Raw genomic sequence first — 14,656 nt, forward strand, 5'->3', positions numbered from 1 at the left:
AATATTAACTAAGCTCTTGTTCCGTCTGTTAAAAACTTTATACGTACTTTCAAAACGTAGCTAAAAAACAGAATCCTCAGGACAACCCCACGTGGCACATAAAACTCTTGTTTCCCCGAGGAGGCAACCACGGAGCTCAGTCATCTCGCCTGCAGTAACTGACTTAACAGCCGCTCCACCAGGATCCAAAGCTCACGCCCCCTTCCCGCAACTGCACAGACACGGCGGCCCCACGCTGGACACCGCCCCCTCTGCAGACAGAAGCGCCCACCCTGGCAGTCCGTTCCATTGGCCGCCCCCGCCCGCCTTTGGCTGACCCACGTGCCGGGGGGTCTCACCGCGGGGCTCCTCCCCGGCCCCCCCCCCCCCCAACCGCCGCTGCCCTGCTGGTCTTTGCCCACCCAGTCTGGGCGCACCCGCCGCTCGCGCAGCGCCAGCGCCCCGAGCGCTGCAGGATTTCCTCAGCCGGGAGTGGAGACGCTAGGACACCTGAAGACCGAAATACCCATGCGCACGATGAGCCTCAGACGACTCTTAACCCCAACCTGCGCTGTGCGAGGCAAGGAAACCTAGGACTACGTTTCCCATAAACCCTGGCCCCACGCCCCGTGTGGAGAGTTTTCCTTGAAGAGCAGAGGTCGCCCTCAGGGGCTGGGTGGGCCCGATTCTTTCTGGGACGCGGGACGCTGCAAAATCATGCGGGGTGATGCGACGTTGTTGAAGAAATCTTGTTTAAGAGAATACACTGTAAAGGACACGCTGGGGACCACTAGGGAACCGTGAGCTATGTGGTTAAAATATAAACAGGTTAATTTTGTCCATTGTAACAAGTAGAATAGTATTTCCTTGCCTTCAAATTCATGTCCATCAGGAGCCTCAGAATGTGACTTTATTTTTTAATATGATCATCGCAGATGTCATTAATTAAATGAAAATGAGATCGTGCCAGATTAGGGCGGACCCTAATCCAATGTCGGGTGTCCTTATAAGAAAATAGAGGAAATAGAGGCCTTGTGCACAGGGAGACAGATTGGAGGGAGGTGCCTGTAAGCCAGTGGGTGTCAAAAGATTGCCAGAAAACATCAGAAGCTAGGAAAGAAGAATGCTACAGATTCCCTCTTGGAACCTCTATTAGGAAACAACCCTGCTGACACCTTAATTTTGAAGCTGGCATCCACCTTTTTAGTTCAGATGAAATAATGAACACTAGGGGTCATATTGTCCCCAGGCACAGCTGGACCAGCCAGCCTGGGGCTCAGTGGGTTAAGTAGGGGACTTCAGCTTAGGTCAGGATCTCACAGTGCTTGCTCTGGCAGTGCGGAGCCTGCTTGGGATTCTCTCTCTCTCCCTGCCCCTCCACTGCTCTGCTGTCTCTCTAAAAATAAATAAACTAAAAAACAAAACAAAACAAAAAACCCCACTGGCTTTTCTTTTTCTTTCTTTCTTTTTTTTAATGGAGAAGTCTATCCTCAAATGCATACGGAATTGCAAGGGGCTCCAATACAGTCTTGAAACAAAAGAACAAAGTTGGAGACACTTCCTGATTTCAAAATTTACTACAAAGTTACAGTAATCAAAGCAGTGTGCTACTAGCATAAGAACAGACACATAGACCAATGAAATAGAAATAAACTCATGCTTCTATAGACCACTGATTTTCTACACAGGTGCCAAGGCTGTTCAATGAATGAGGAAAGCTCAGTGTTTCCAACGAATGGTGTTGAGACAACTCAATTTCCACATGCAAAAGAATGAAGCTGGCCCCTCCCTCACAATATTTAATAAAATTAACTCAAAATGAATAAATGACCTAAATATGATATAAAACCATGACACTGTTAGAAGAAAACAGAGTTGAATCCTTGTGGCTTTGGATATGGCAATGCATTCTTAGATATGACACCAAAAGTACAACCAGCCAAAGGAAAACATTAATCGATGCCATCAAACTCAAAAACTTTTCTGCATCAATGACACTATGAATAAAATTGAAAAGACAGCCCACAATTTAACGTTCCCAAGCACTTGGCTTACATAACCAAAAACAGATGAATGAGCTGGTATTAGCTGGTGCTGTGGAAAAATAATCACAATCTCTCACCCAATTTTTATCCCTAAGCCAGTTCTGAGACAATTTTTGGTGGAAGGAAAGGAAGGATTGTCTTGGGGGTTCCCAATGCCACAGCAATATATATATATATGATAGCTATTCCCTTAATCTTTTCCTCAAAGAAATCTCCATCCATTTACCAGAGCAACAGTATACTGGCAAAAGAGGAATATCTAGATCTTTGAAATGTTTATATTCATCGTCTGAGCTGATACAAGGAGACCCAAAATGCCATCATTGGGCTTGTTAGGTTGTGACCATACAGAGTCCTCATCCAAGTCCATCTTAAAATCCAAAGAGTATACAGAAATGCTTGAGTGAATAACTGAAAGCAATACACTCAGCAGCTGATAGAACTCTCACACTGCCTTGCTGACTTACGGAGTAAGAGCCATTGCTGAAGGAAAGGTATGTCAAGTGGTACCCGTTACAACTATTTTCCTTTGCCTGGCTAAATCAGCAAATCAAAGTCAACATGGATCCCAGAATGTTAATAATCATAGCAGATGTGGTATCTTAGTTGAAAAAATTAAGTGTCACGAGCTTAATATGCAGCTATTACATTGCAAAAGCATTCTTTCCAATTCCCCTAAAGAAGGAGACTTGAAGCCAATTCATCTTATTCTGGGATGGGTGGCTATACCTGTTCAATCTTGCCCTAATCATGTTTACTCTCCTGTTCTCTGTTACACCAGAGACAGTCTTCAGTCAGTTGCACAAAACATCATCCTGGCCCACTATACTGATGATAAGTTAATGAAACCTGATGAGTAGGAAGTGGTAAGTACTCTGCTTAACCTGATAAGACAGATATTCTGTATAGAAGATAAAGATCATACATCAGAGGTTTGGGTGTCTGGGACAAGGGTGAATATTCCCCTCAATTCAAGTTCTTACACAACTTGCAACTCCCACCAAGAGAGAAAGTACTAGGAAGTTCCACTTACACCTTGGAAAAGCACCTACAAGACTCTGCTCCGTCCCATTTGTTGGGTGGCTTGGAAGGATGCCTATTCTGACTCAGGCACAGGGCAACAAAAGGTTTCAGCAGGTTCCATCTGTTGGTCTTAATCCAATGGTGTGAGTATTCTCAATGGTAAAACATGATACTATGTAGAGCTTCTGGCAAGCCAAGATAAGCAATCACAGTGCAGACCTCTAGGATTCTGGAGCAAAGCCATGCCCCTTGCAGCAAAGAACCTCTCATTGTTTTAAAAGCAGCTCTTGGGGTGCCTGGGTGGCTCAGTTGGCTAAGCATCCAACTTCGGTTCAGGTCATGATCTCACGGTAGGTGGGTTCAAGCCCCATGTCAGGCTCTGTGCTGACAGCTCAGAGCCTGGAGCCTGCTTCAGATTCTGTGTCTCCCTCTCTCTCTGCCCCTCCCCTGCTCACACTCTGTCTCTCTCTGTCCCTCAAAAATAAGTAAACGTTTAAAAAGTTAACAATAAATAAATAAATAATAAATAAACTAAAAGCACCTCTTACATGCTATTGGATCCTAGTAAAAACTGAGCAGCTAACTATGGCAATCTATAATTCTGTGATTAGAGCTTCTCATCATGTGGAGACATTGTCAGACCCACCAAGTCACAAAACAGGTGGGGACATAACAGCATTTATTGTGCAAAAGAAATGTTGCATTGGGAATCGGGCCTGAGTAGACACAGACAAGTCAAGTAATTTGTTACATAAACAGGTGACTCATGGCAGTTTCCTGGGTTGTACAAATCTCTCTACTTCAGTTCACATCTAACACTATATGAGACGGTTCTCTGTGACCAACTATCAGAGGAAAAACCCCAGGCCTGTTTCCTTCATGTTGGTGTCTTTTCTGGCCACTCCAATTCCACTCAGAAGTATTTCCGAAAGGCAGTGGTGAGAAGGGTATCATCCTAGTAAGTAGCATTTTAAACTGTACACTTGTTCATCACCTTTGTGGCAGGAAAAGTGATCAGAGGTAGGGATATATTCATACTCTTGAAGACTAGCAAATGGTTTGACCAGTTGGAGCAAAACTGGAAGACTGGAGCCAAGGAGGTCTGGGAAAAAAGTACATGGCCGGATATATGGTGTTGGGCACAAAGTGTACAGATCTTTGAGACTTTGTCAATGTCAATCAGAGAGCAGCTACCACGGAAGAGCAATGAGCATTAGGGTAGATGGAATCATTCACCCAGGGTATGTCGCCCTCAGCCCCCTTTGTCCAAAAATGGAGTAATTGTAGCTGGGATGGAGACTATTCATGGGCCTGGAATTATGAGTTTTATCTATGTATTTGTGTTTATATTTACCATTTACTACTAAACAGCTGACCTTTCAGAAGTGGAAACCAATGCAGAGCACTCAGTACAGTACCATTTCTTGCAGAGATTCTTTTAGCAGATACTTTGGCAGGCAGATTTCACTGGAGTCCTTCCATCCTAAAAGGGCAATAATTTTTCCCATTTGAGATTTGAATATATTCTGATTATGGGTTTGTTTTTCATGCCCTGGATGCCTCTGTGTCTAATGTTATTCCCAAATCATGTGGGGGAAGGGTGGATATCCAGGTTGACAAAGCAGGGAAATAACTTGTAGAGTAGGCAACCTAGTCCTAGTATTCGTTTCAAGGAATTCCAGTAAAAATTAGGAAGGGGGACTGGGGTGGCTCAGTCCGGCTTCGGCTCAGGTCATGATCTCAAAGTCTATGAGTTCGAGCTCTGTGTTGGGCTCTGTACTGACAGCTCAGAGCCTGGAGCCTGCTTTGGATTCTGTGTCTCCCTCTCTCTGCCCCTTCCCTACTCATACTCTCTCTCTCTTTTTCTCTCTCTCTTCCTCTCTCTCTCTCTCTCTCAAAATAAATAAGCATTAAAATTTTTTTTAATTAGGAAAACAAGAGGAAAATGTACTATATGCAATATATAACTATATTGTAAAAAATAAAGCTACACAGAATTTTGGGGTTGTATAGTTTTGATGCTACACGTGTTTATTATACATAATAGCCATTCCATTGAAAAATAAAAGGAGTATTAAAGATCAGTTTAGCTGTTTTAAATAGTACTACTTTTTATTTTATAAACTTCAAGGTAAAATATAGTTTACAGCTACTTTCTCTCATAAAATTCATTTTGTAGTATTAACAATTGTACCCCCAGAATTGCTTATTTTATGTAAATTTTGATTTACCTGAACTGAATAAATGAAGAGATTAAAAGAGAGAATATTGTTATAATGATGATTCTCCCCAAATTTAACGAAAGATTAAATCCAATCTCTACTAAAACTTCTCTAGGCTTCTTGTAGAAATTGACAAGCTGACTCTAAACTTAAATGCAAATTCAAAGGATCTAGAATAGCCAAAACAATACTGAAAAAAGGAAAAATTTGGAGGACTTACACCACCTGATTTCAAATGTACTATAAAGCTACAATAATCAACCAAGTATGGTACTGGCATAAGTACAGGCATACAGATCAATGGAATTTAATTGAGAGTTCACAAGTAAACTCTTATTGCACAGGATGCTGTGAGTCAATGGTCAACTGAATTTTGACACAGGTGCCGAGGCCATTCTAGGGAAAATTAAGTTCTGTGCTAAGGCAAATGAGATATCCATAACTACTGCTGGGACAATTGTATATTCACATACATAAAAATGAACTTAGACTCTAATAAAGCATGATAAACAAAGACTAAAGCAAATGGACCAAAGACCTAAATATAAGAGCTTGAAGTATAAAATGTACAGAAGAAAATGTAGGAGAAAAAACTTTGCGACCTTTCCAAAGAATTCTTAGACAAGACACCAAAGGCACAATCCATACAAGAAAAAATTGATAAACTGGATTTTCGTTAAAGTTAGAAACTACTGTATTTCAAAAGACAGTATTAAGACAAAAGATAATCTACAAATTGAGAGAAAATATTTACAAATCATCTCTCTGATAAAAGTCTTCTAACCAGAATATATAGACTTAAAACTCAATAAGGCAAACAACTCTATTAAAACAATGTGCAAGACTTGAATAAGACATTTCACCAAAGAAATACAGAAATGGCTAACTAGCAAATGCAAAGGTACCAAATCCCATTAGTCATTGGGGAAATGCAAATTAAAACTACAAGATACTAGTTCAGACTTACTAGAATGATTATTAAATTTTTTTTAACGTTTATTTAGTTTTGAGACAGAGAGAGACAGAGCATGAACAGGGGAGGGGCAGAGAGAGAGGGAGACACAGAATCTGAAACAGGCTCCAGGCTCTGAGCTATCAGCACAGAGGCCGACGCGGGGCTCGAACTCACGGACGGTGAGATCATGATCTGAGGCGAAGTCAGACGCTTAACCTGACCAAGCCACCCAGGCGCCCCCTAGAATGATTATTAGAAAGACAGGTGATAATACCAAATGATGGTGAGGACAAGAGAAACTGGAACACCACATGAATGAACGTACAAAAACCAAGTTAGTTAAATAAAAGAAGTTAGACCTAAAGGACCACACATTTATATGCAACATCTTGTTCCAGAAAACAGTTATGTATAAAGACAGAAAGCATATCAGTGTTGGCTGATGGCAGAGTAAAGACAGACAGAGTATTGATTCAACGGAATATTTCTGGGTGATAAAAATGTCCTAAGGTTGGACTGTAATGAGACATGCACAACTCTAAAAATATACCAAAACCACAAAATTGTACATATGGTAGGTGAATGTTATGGTATGTAAATTATACCTCAATGAAGCTGTTTTTTTAAAAGCCAATGGAAATGCCTCCTAGGAACAAATTCCTCTCTACAGATTAATTTTTCAGATTCTGTAAGCTTACTTTTAGATGGAGAGAGCAACCATTTCCGGGAGGACTCAAAGGTAAAGTATCTACCAAATACTGGTGTCAGCTAAAATGGTGTTTTATGGTAATCCAAACAGACAAGCCACTTTAAGAAGAGTGTGTTTGGCTATCACCTTCTCAGTACCTGAGGACAATAAAGATCTCTTTCTCTCTCAGGTAAGATGCAAATATAATTGCAGAACACCAGACAACTTATTAAGTTATTCATTTCTTACACTAGGGCATCAAAAGTGGAAAATCATAAAACTATACAAAGCTGCTGGCAATTAGCACCTCTGTGTTTCTTTACTGTAGGAAGGTTCCTCCAACAAAATCTGAAAATAATCTTTTGAGTAATGGCAAATCTACATATCCCTTTTGGAATCCTATTAGGCACTCAGCATGGGACAGCTCAAACCAGGACTCTACAACACCCACTGAATTGGGTTAGGAGCCTATAGCAACAGACTATCATCAGCCTGTATTCATCTCTTTACAGGTGGATGCTGACAAATTTTATGCAGATGGTAAAAAAAGTTATATATTTCCCAGTGAACAAATATTTGCTCTAGACTAGAACAAAAAGAAATTCCTCAGATTAATTTACTAAGAATCCCTTAAATTATAGGATACTCTCAGCACTTAAACTATGGAAGCAGGAAGTAGGTGAATAAACTAGAAGCCTCATCTTTTCTTTCTATTGTGCTTAAAGCTACCTTGACCAATACCCCCAGTATTTACTGGGTTGGAAATTTGTAGCAGGATGCTGCTTATCACTTATCATGGGGTTTTCGTGTTTTATATATAGCTTTCTGGCCAGTGAACTTCCTTTTTTCTTTCAAGCTGGCTCCAAATTTGCTCCTGTGCTAAATTACCTGTAAATATTCTAGATAGGAACCGTTAGAAATACCAATTAGTTAATAGAAATGACAGAAAATGAAAATGCTCAAACTAAGCAAAGGTTGCCACTGCAACTTTGCAAGATTCACTTTAAAATATTTTAAGTGATCATTATCATTTTGGTGGTAATGATCTCACAACTACAACTACCATGAGGAATTGATACTATATTTTTTTCATTGTACCAAAAAGATAAATGGTAAAAATGATCAAGGTATTCTACCTTGTCAAGACACACATTCTAAAGGAATAAATGCTAATTCAACAGCACTGGCTTCCCCACCTGTCAATCCTATAAAACCCTGCTCATTTCCACCCAAAACTGGAATATTCACACTTGTACAATCTTCCTCATCAAGACCGTAAGTCCCACTTTTCCTTTTTTTTTTTTTTAAGTTTATTTATTTATTTTGAGAGTGAGAGAGAGCGCAAGCAGGGAAGGGGCAGAGAGAGAGGGAGAGAGAGAATTCCAAGCCGGTTCCACACTGTCAGTACAGAGCCCAACAAACTGTGAGATCATGACCTGAACCAAAGTCAAGAATGAGTTGGTCACTCAACTGACTGAGCCACCCAGTGCCCCTAAGTTCTACATTTTATTAACTGTTATCTGGTACTAGTTCATACAGCTTCTTATGACCAAAAAAAAAGGATGTTTTAATTCTGGGGGGCGGCGGGGGGGTGGGGAGAGAGCTCTGTCTTCAGAGAGCTCTTGAAAATGTACAGTATAAATATATTGTAACTCTAACAAAGATTCAGATTCTCATCTTGGGCCTGAAAGCTGGGCTATGTATTCCTCTTGTATTTTGTTGTTTCTTTCTGTAGTATGTCAGTAGTCATTTATTCTGTGAAATGAGAATGCACTGATAAAAGATTGTGAGTAAATGTCTAGGAGGTTCAACACAATTATCAGTTTCAGGGATATGCAATCCCTGTCTTTTCTGCGTGGTGCATTTTTGTTTTTCATATGCTAATTAAAGAGGTGGAGATCAGTCTCTGTCTTTTCTGTTGAACTTGAAATAGCCACCATACTAATGGAAGTGAGACAGATATCCTTCCCATTTTGATTATATTCATTAATTTCAGTAGACATTTCTTCAAGCTTAATATTGAAAAGTGACTTTCCACATACATCACATCCATCAATCACCTTTCTTACCCAGTTTCTATTACCAATCATTAACTCTGAAATATGTTTCAAACTTTTCTCCTGTGAGTCACATTTATAGTGAACTATTCTTGAACCTATAGGATTCATACCCATGTTAACTGCTTTCCCACATGAAGTATTTTTCTCATTAATCAGTGTTTGTTTGTTTGTTTGTTTTGATTAATATAAATTGCCTGGATCGATGGTCTTGGATGTTCTGGCCTCTCCAGACTTTTTCTGGAATAAAGGAAAATTAATCACATCTGATGAATTATATTGGTTATGACTTGGCTCTCTAATTGTACTTAAATGTGGTTAAGTTTTGGCTTCAAGACCAGTCTCCCAGAAGAAAAGGCAAATTCCTCATAACTGGTGATGTTCCACCTATTGATCAATCAATCTATGGAAAAGAAACTTTTGCAGCATCAAAAAAGGAGAGAAGACAATAAAATACAAGTACCTTCAGTATTGTCCAAATGTGACCTTTAACATTGAGTAAGAAATATGTAGACCAAGTGGTGATCCTTGCATCAAGGCCAAATTAATAGATTTATTTTGAATGCTGATTTCGTTATTTTAGTTCATCAGTGCTGATTAATACTGAATCTACGCTAATCATGAATTCCTATTTCTTCCCTTTACAATATTCTAACTTACTGGGGTTTTTTCAAAGTCTTGCTTTATAATAATCTTCTTAACTCGAGCTAAAATCTTAGTTCACACATCTGTAATTCCTATTAATTTTAGGAGGGCAGAAAAAAGGTTTTTTCCTCAACTGGCTCCTCTACCAACTAATTAGATAATCACTGAATGTATAGTTCTGGTACGCATAAACATGAGGAAGAGGGGGAAAAAAGGCACTTATCTAGCAAAATTATAAGTAAGTTGAGAGAAAGAAATTCATGAATCAACACACATAAGTCTTGGCAGAACACCTATGTGCAAGTGGAAAACAAGGAGGGAGAAAACAATAACGTCTGATGCTAACAAACAATAACCATATTTAATACTAATTCACACTTAATTTGTTTAATCCTCAGAACCCTTTCAGATAGGTTCGCTTACTGTCCCCATTTTACAGATGAGGAAACTAAGGCATATAAAGATTAAGTAGCTTGTCTAAAGTCATACATCTAGAGTGGTAAGGAACAGTTTCTTGAAAACAGGATTTGAGCATAAAATTAAAGGTTTAAAGTTTCTAGGGAGGCAAAACGCAGTTCAATAAAAGATCTAGATATGTTTCAGGATATTTAAAAATACAGATTAGGGGCGCCTGGGTGGCGCAGTCGGTTGAGTGTCCGACTTCAGCCAGGTCACGATCTTGCGGTGCGTGAGTTCGAGCCCCGCATCAGGCTCTGGGCTGATGGCTCGGAGCCTGGAGCCTGTTTCCGATTCTGTGTCTCCCTCTCTCTCTGCCCCTCCCCCGTTCATGCTCTGTCTCTCTCTGTCCCAAAAATAAATAAAAAACGTTGAAAATAAAAAATTAAAAAAAAATACAGATTAAATGGAATTTAGGATAAGTTTTGGGAAAATAGAGAAAAATAAAATTTGGACAGGCAACATAAGGCTATCATGATAGTCCTTATTTTAAAAAAAGTTGTAGGGGCACCTGGGTGGCTCAGTCAGTTAAGCATTCGCCTCAGCTGAGGTCATGATCTCATAGTTCATGAGTTCAAGCCCCACGTTGGGCTCTGTGCTGACAGCTCAGAGCCTGGAAACTGTTTCAGATTCTGTGTCTCCTTCTCTCTACTCCTCCCCTGCTTGCACTCTGTCTCTCTCTCTCAAAAATAAATAAACATAAAACAAAGTTGTAGATTTCAGAACTATATAGTAAGTACCAGATTTATCTTCTCAGGTTAGTCTCAAGATAAAGGTCACAATTTTGGTAATCAAATCTGACAAACACAAATAAGAATTCACCTATGTGACAATATGGTTCTGGTCAAAGTTCATGATAACTGAGCACACTGGGGGAACTGAAAGCGTAATAATAACAAGATACTGAGACAAAATGTATGAGAGGATGGGAGAGTTGAAAATTTCAGGATGACTCAATCCATGCAAACAGGAGAACAACAGAGCCCAGTGACTAAAAGGAGAATTTGGAAAGTGAATAGACATTGTAAAATGGAAAGTTAATGACTTCAGTTTCTGACATTCTGAGGATGAAGCAAGTAGGACTTCTTGCTGGAAGTGACCTTCCAACAGGCCAAATGCTGCTCTGTGAGGCAGAAGTAAAGTATACTAGAGACAACAGGCAGCATAGAACAGTTTTAACGAGCATGGTCTCTAGTACTAGGTAACTTGGGTATGAAATCAAGGAGCACCACTTATTTACTGGAGGACGTTGGGCATGGAATTTAATCTCCTGGGACTTCAGCTCGTTTATCCACAGAAATAATAATAGTATATGTCCCAGGGGACGGTTGTGAGAAGTAGATGAATTAATACACGTGAACTGCTTAGAACGGTGCCTTGCACATCACAGGCTGTAACACAAGTGTTGACTACGATGATTGTAATTTTGCCACCAGTTTTGGAGCCATGAACATAAAGACAGGTGACGCCTTAAAAATTGATTAATAGATTTGAAACATCTAGGAAGAGTAGGAGGTATGAAACAAAGCCTTTTAAAAAAATCCTAGATTGGGGTGCCTGGGTGGCTCAGTCGGTTAAGCGTCCGACTTCGGCTCAGGTCATGATCTCACAGTTCGTGGATTCGAGCCCCGCATCGGGCTCTGTGCTGACAGCTCAGAGCCTGGAGCCTGCTTCACATTCTGTGTCTCCCTCTCTCTCTGCCCCTTCCCTGCTCATGCTCTGTTTCTCTCTGTCTCAAAAATAAATACACATTAAAAAAAATTTTTTTAATAAATAAATAAATAAAAAATCCTAGATTGAGTGGAATGATTGCATAAATCAAGATTTATTGATTTAATTAATATTTCCTGTATGCCAGCAGTGTGATGAGCCCTGGTGCTGGGTGTTAAAGTAGACAAACTTCAGAAGGATAAGTAGTTAAAGAAGGTGGGTGTGACCAAATTAGTTCTATTTACCAAAAACAAGTTTAGGTGTATTCTTGAGAGAATATTGAGCACTACCAAATAAAGCACAAAGGTACACAGGCAATTATCATTCTGGGCCAAAAACCCAATGGTTATGAAATCTTAGCAGCAGGGACAAAAGAGAAAATGGATAGTGAGTCAGAACACAGAAAAACATGAGGCACTTCACCATGAAAGGATAGAAGGAAGGAGTAGAGTTACGTGATGGAGCACAGATGTTTGTAAATCACTAAACGTTTAGCTATTCCTGAAGAAACTGGGGTGCCTGGGTGGCTCGGTTGGTTAAGCGTCCAACTTCAGCTCAAGTCGTGATCTCACAGTTTGTGGGTTCGAGCCCCGCGCCAGGTTCTGTGCTGACAGCTCAGAGCCTGAAGCCTGCTTTGGATTCTGTGTCTCCTTCTCTCTCTGCCCCTCCCCCGCTCATACTCTGTCTGTCTCTCTCAAAAATAAATAAACATTTAAAAAAACTTGGGGCGCCTGGGTGGCTCAGTCGGTTGAGCATCCAACTTCAGCTCAGGTCATGATCTGAAAAACTTAAAAAAACTTAAAAAAAGAGACTATATCCAAAATTGATGAAAATCAAAAGGAGTATATAAAAATGGGAAGAAATTGGGCAACTGAAGAATAATGAAGAAATAAATATTGAAGATACAGTAACTAGAAATTAGATTTGGGTAATGTCAGAGTGCAAAGTATCTCTATAAACATCAAGTAGAGAATGAGCACATTCTAAGAGGAAGGTGATATTACAAAATGTTAATTTAAACATCTTGGGAATGGTGGTCAGACATCCTTCAATATTTGTGAAGGTATGAAGTCTCTAAAATGAGATTTCCAAAAATGTTTCAGAGATCTCACAGTAGTCTGAATAATGTCCCTAAAGTTCATATCCACCCAGAACCTCAGAATGTGATATACGGAACTAGGGTCTTGGTAGATATAATTAGTTAGGATGAGGTCATGTTAGATTAGGGTGGGCCCTAAATTAGGGGAGGACACAAAGAGGGAAGTCTAGATGATAACAGAAACAGGGATTAGAGTCAGCTATAAGTCAAGGAATGCCAAGGATTACCAGCAACCACCAGAAGTTAGGAAGAGGTAGGAAGGATTTTCCCCTAGAGGCTTTGGAGAAAGTATGGCCCTGCTGACATCCTGATTTTGTACTTCTAGCCTCCAGAAGTGAGAGAATACATTTCTGTTGTTTTAAGTAACCCAGTTTGTGGTATTCCATTACAACGGCCATAGGAAAATATTACAGGTGCCAAGTAACCAACCGTCCACTTTAAGATCTGATTTCCAGGAGCTTCCATCTCTTGGGTACACAGTAACTCACCTGGAAGACTCTGGCTTGAGAACATCACCTCTATTATCCATGGTTCTTCTCCTTGCTCCAACTGGGAAATCACATCTGGTTTGATTGTAAGACACCCTGTCAATGAGAAATGACACAAGACTCACGTCTACACACCTTGTGCTTCATGATGCCTAAGGACTGTCATGCATGATGACATTGCTTATTTCAACCTCAGCAGAGCAGTACTTCTCACTAGAGGTGAAGACACTGACATCCTTTCTGAAGCCCCAAAGCAATTAAGTATTTTTTTTAACGAAACCCTTAACAATAAAAACAATTCAACTCATGTCAACTATACTCAAATTATATATATAGATATATATAATAAAACAATAAAAATTAAAGGGGTTGCCTGGGTGGCTCGGTCAGTTGAGTATCCGACTCTTGATTTAGGCTCAGGTCATGATCCCAGGGTCGTGGGATCGAGCTCTGCATCAGGTTACCTGCTAAGCATGGAGCCTGCTTAGGATTCTCTCTCCTTCTCTCTCTGTCTCTGTCTCTGTCTCTCTCCTTCTGCCCCCTCCCTCGTGCACACACACACTCTCTCTCTTTCTCTCTCTCAAAAAAAAGTAAAAATAAAAATAAAAACAATTCAAGTCTTTAGAGGTATGGCATGTTTCATCAACTCAGAATGGAAATTCATGCTCTAGGAAGTTACTTGGGAAACTCTACTTACCCACTGAAACCAGTTTGCTGTAGTTCTCCAGCATCACATCCCTGTACAGGATCTTCTGAGCTGAGTTCAGCCACTGCCACTCCACCTGGGTGAAACTGACTGACACATCCTTGAATGATACTAATCCCTGTAAAAACAGTACATTCTGTTTAATCTGAATTAACCACCGAGGAATGTGCAAAATGTTTGCTTCATGCATTGATAGAGCTTATAAAAAAATTCTATTTGATGCATATAATGCACCTGTTTTCATTTTTAGGGGAGAAATGAATACTGTATTACAAATATCTTGTCACTATACTAATTGCTAGGGGGCGGGGAAGGCCTATTGAGCTTTCTATACCTGTATACGGAAACACTCTTGCTGCTGTGAAAAATCAAGATGTGTTTGTTCCTGTTCTCAATAACATTCTGGTAGATATGCAAATACCTTTACAATAAGGTACTACAGGAGCTAGGTTAGAAATGTTCACAAGGTATATAGCGTAGACAGAAAGAGGGAAAAGTCAGTTCCATTCATGTTACTAGGTCGGTGCTATGAGGCTGAAAATCTTTGCAAGAATATGCATTAGCCTCCACATGGTAAAATGCA

At 40.0% G+C, this 14,656-nt stretch overlaps 1 protein-coding gene across 7 annotated transcripts in view; it reads right to left on the reverse strand.

Moving 5' to 3' along the window:
• Positions 1–14,191, reverse strand: part of BMS1 (BMS1 ribosome biogenesis factor) — a 94,671-nt gene extending 80,480 nt beyond the window's left edge. For 5 of the 7 annotated variants that reach the window (XM_045040356.1, XM_045040355.1, XM_045040352.1 and 2 more), the window contains exon 1: positions 48–242. The gene's annotated coding sequence lies outside the window, so the exon portion shown is untranslated. Of the gene's footprint in view, positions 1–47; positions 243–13,367; positions 13,464–14,064 lie in introns of those variants that run through there. The other 2 variants (XM_045040353.1, XM_045040346.1) reach the window with 1 other exon arrangement.
• Positions 14,192–14,656: the final 465 nt, after the last annotated feature.

Source organism: Felis catus, chromosome D2 (assembly GCF_018350175.1).
Source record: "Felis catus isolate Fca126 chromosome D2, F.catus_Fca126_mat1.0, whole genome shotgun sequence".
Lineage (NCBI taxonomy): Eukaryota > Metazoa > Chordata > Mammalia > Carnivora > Felidae > Felis > Felis catus.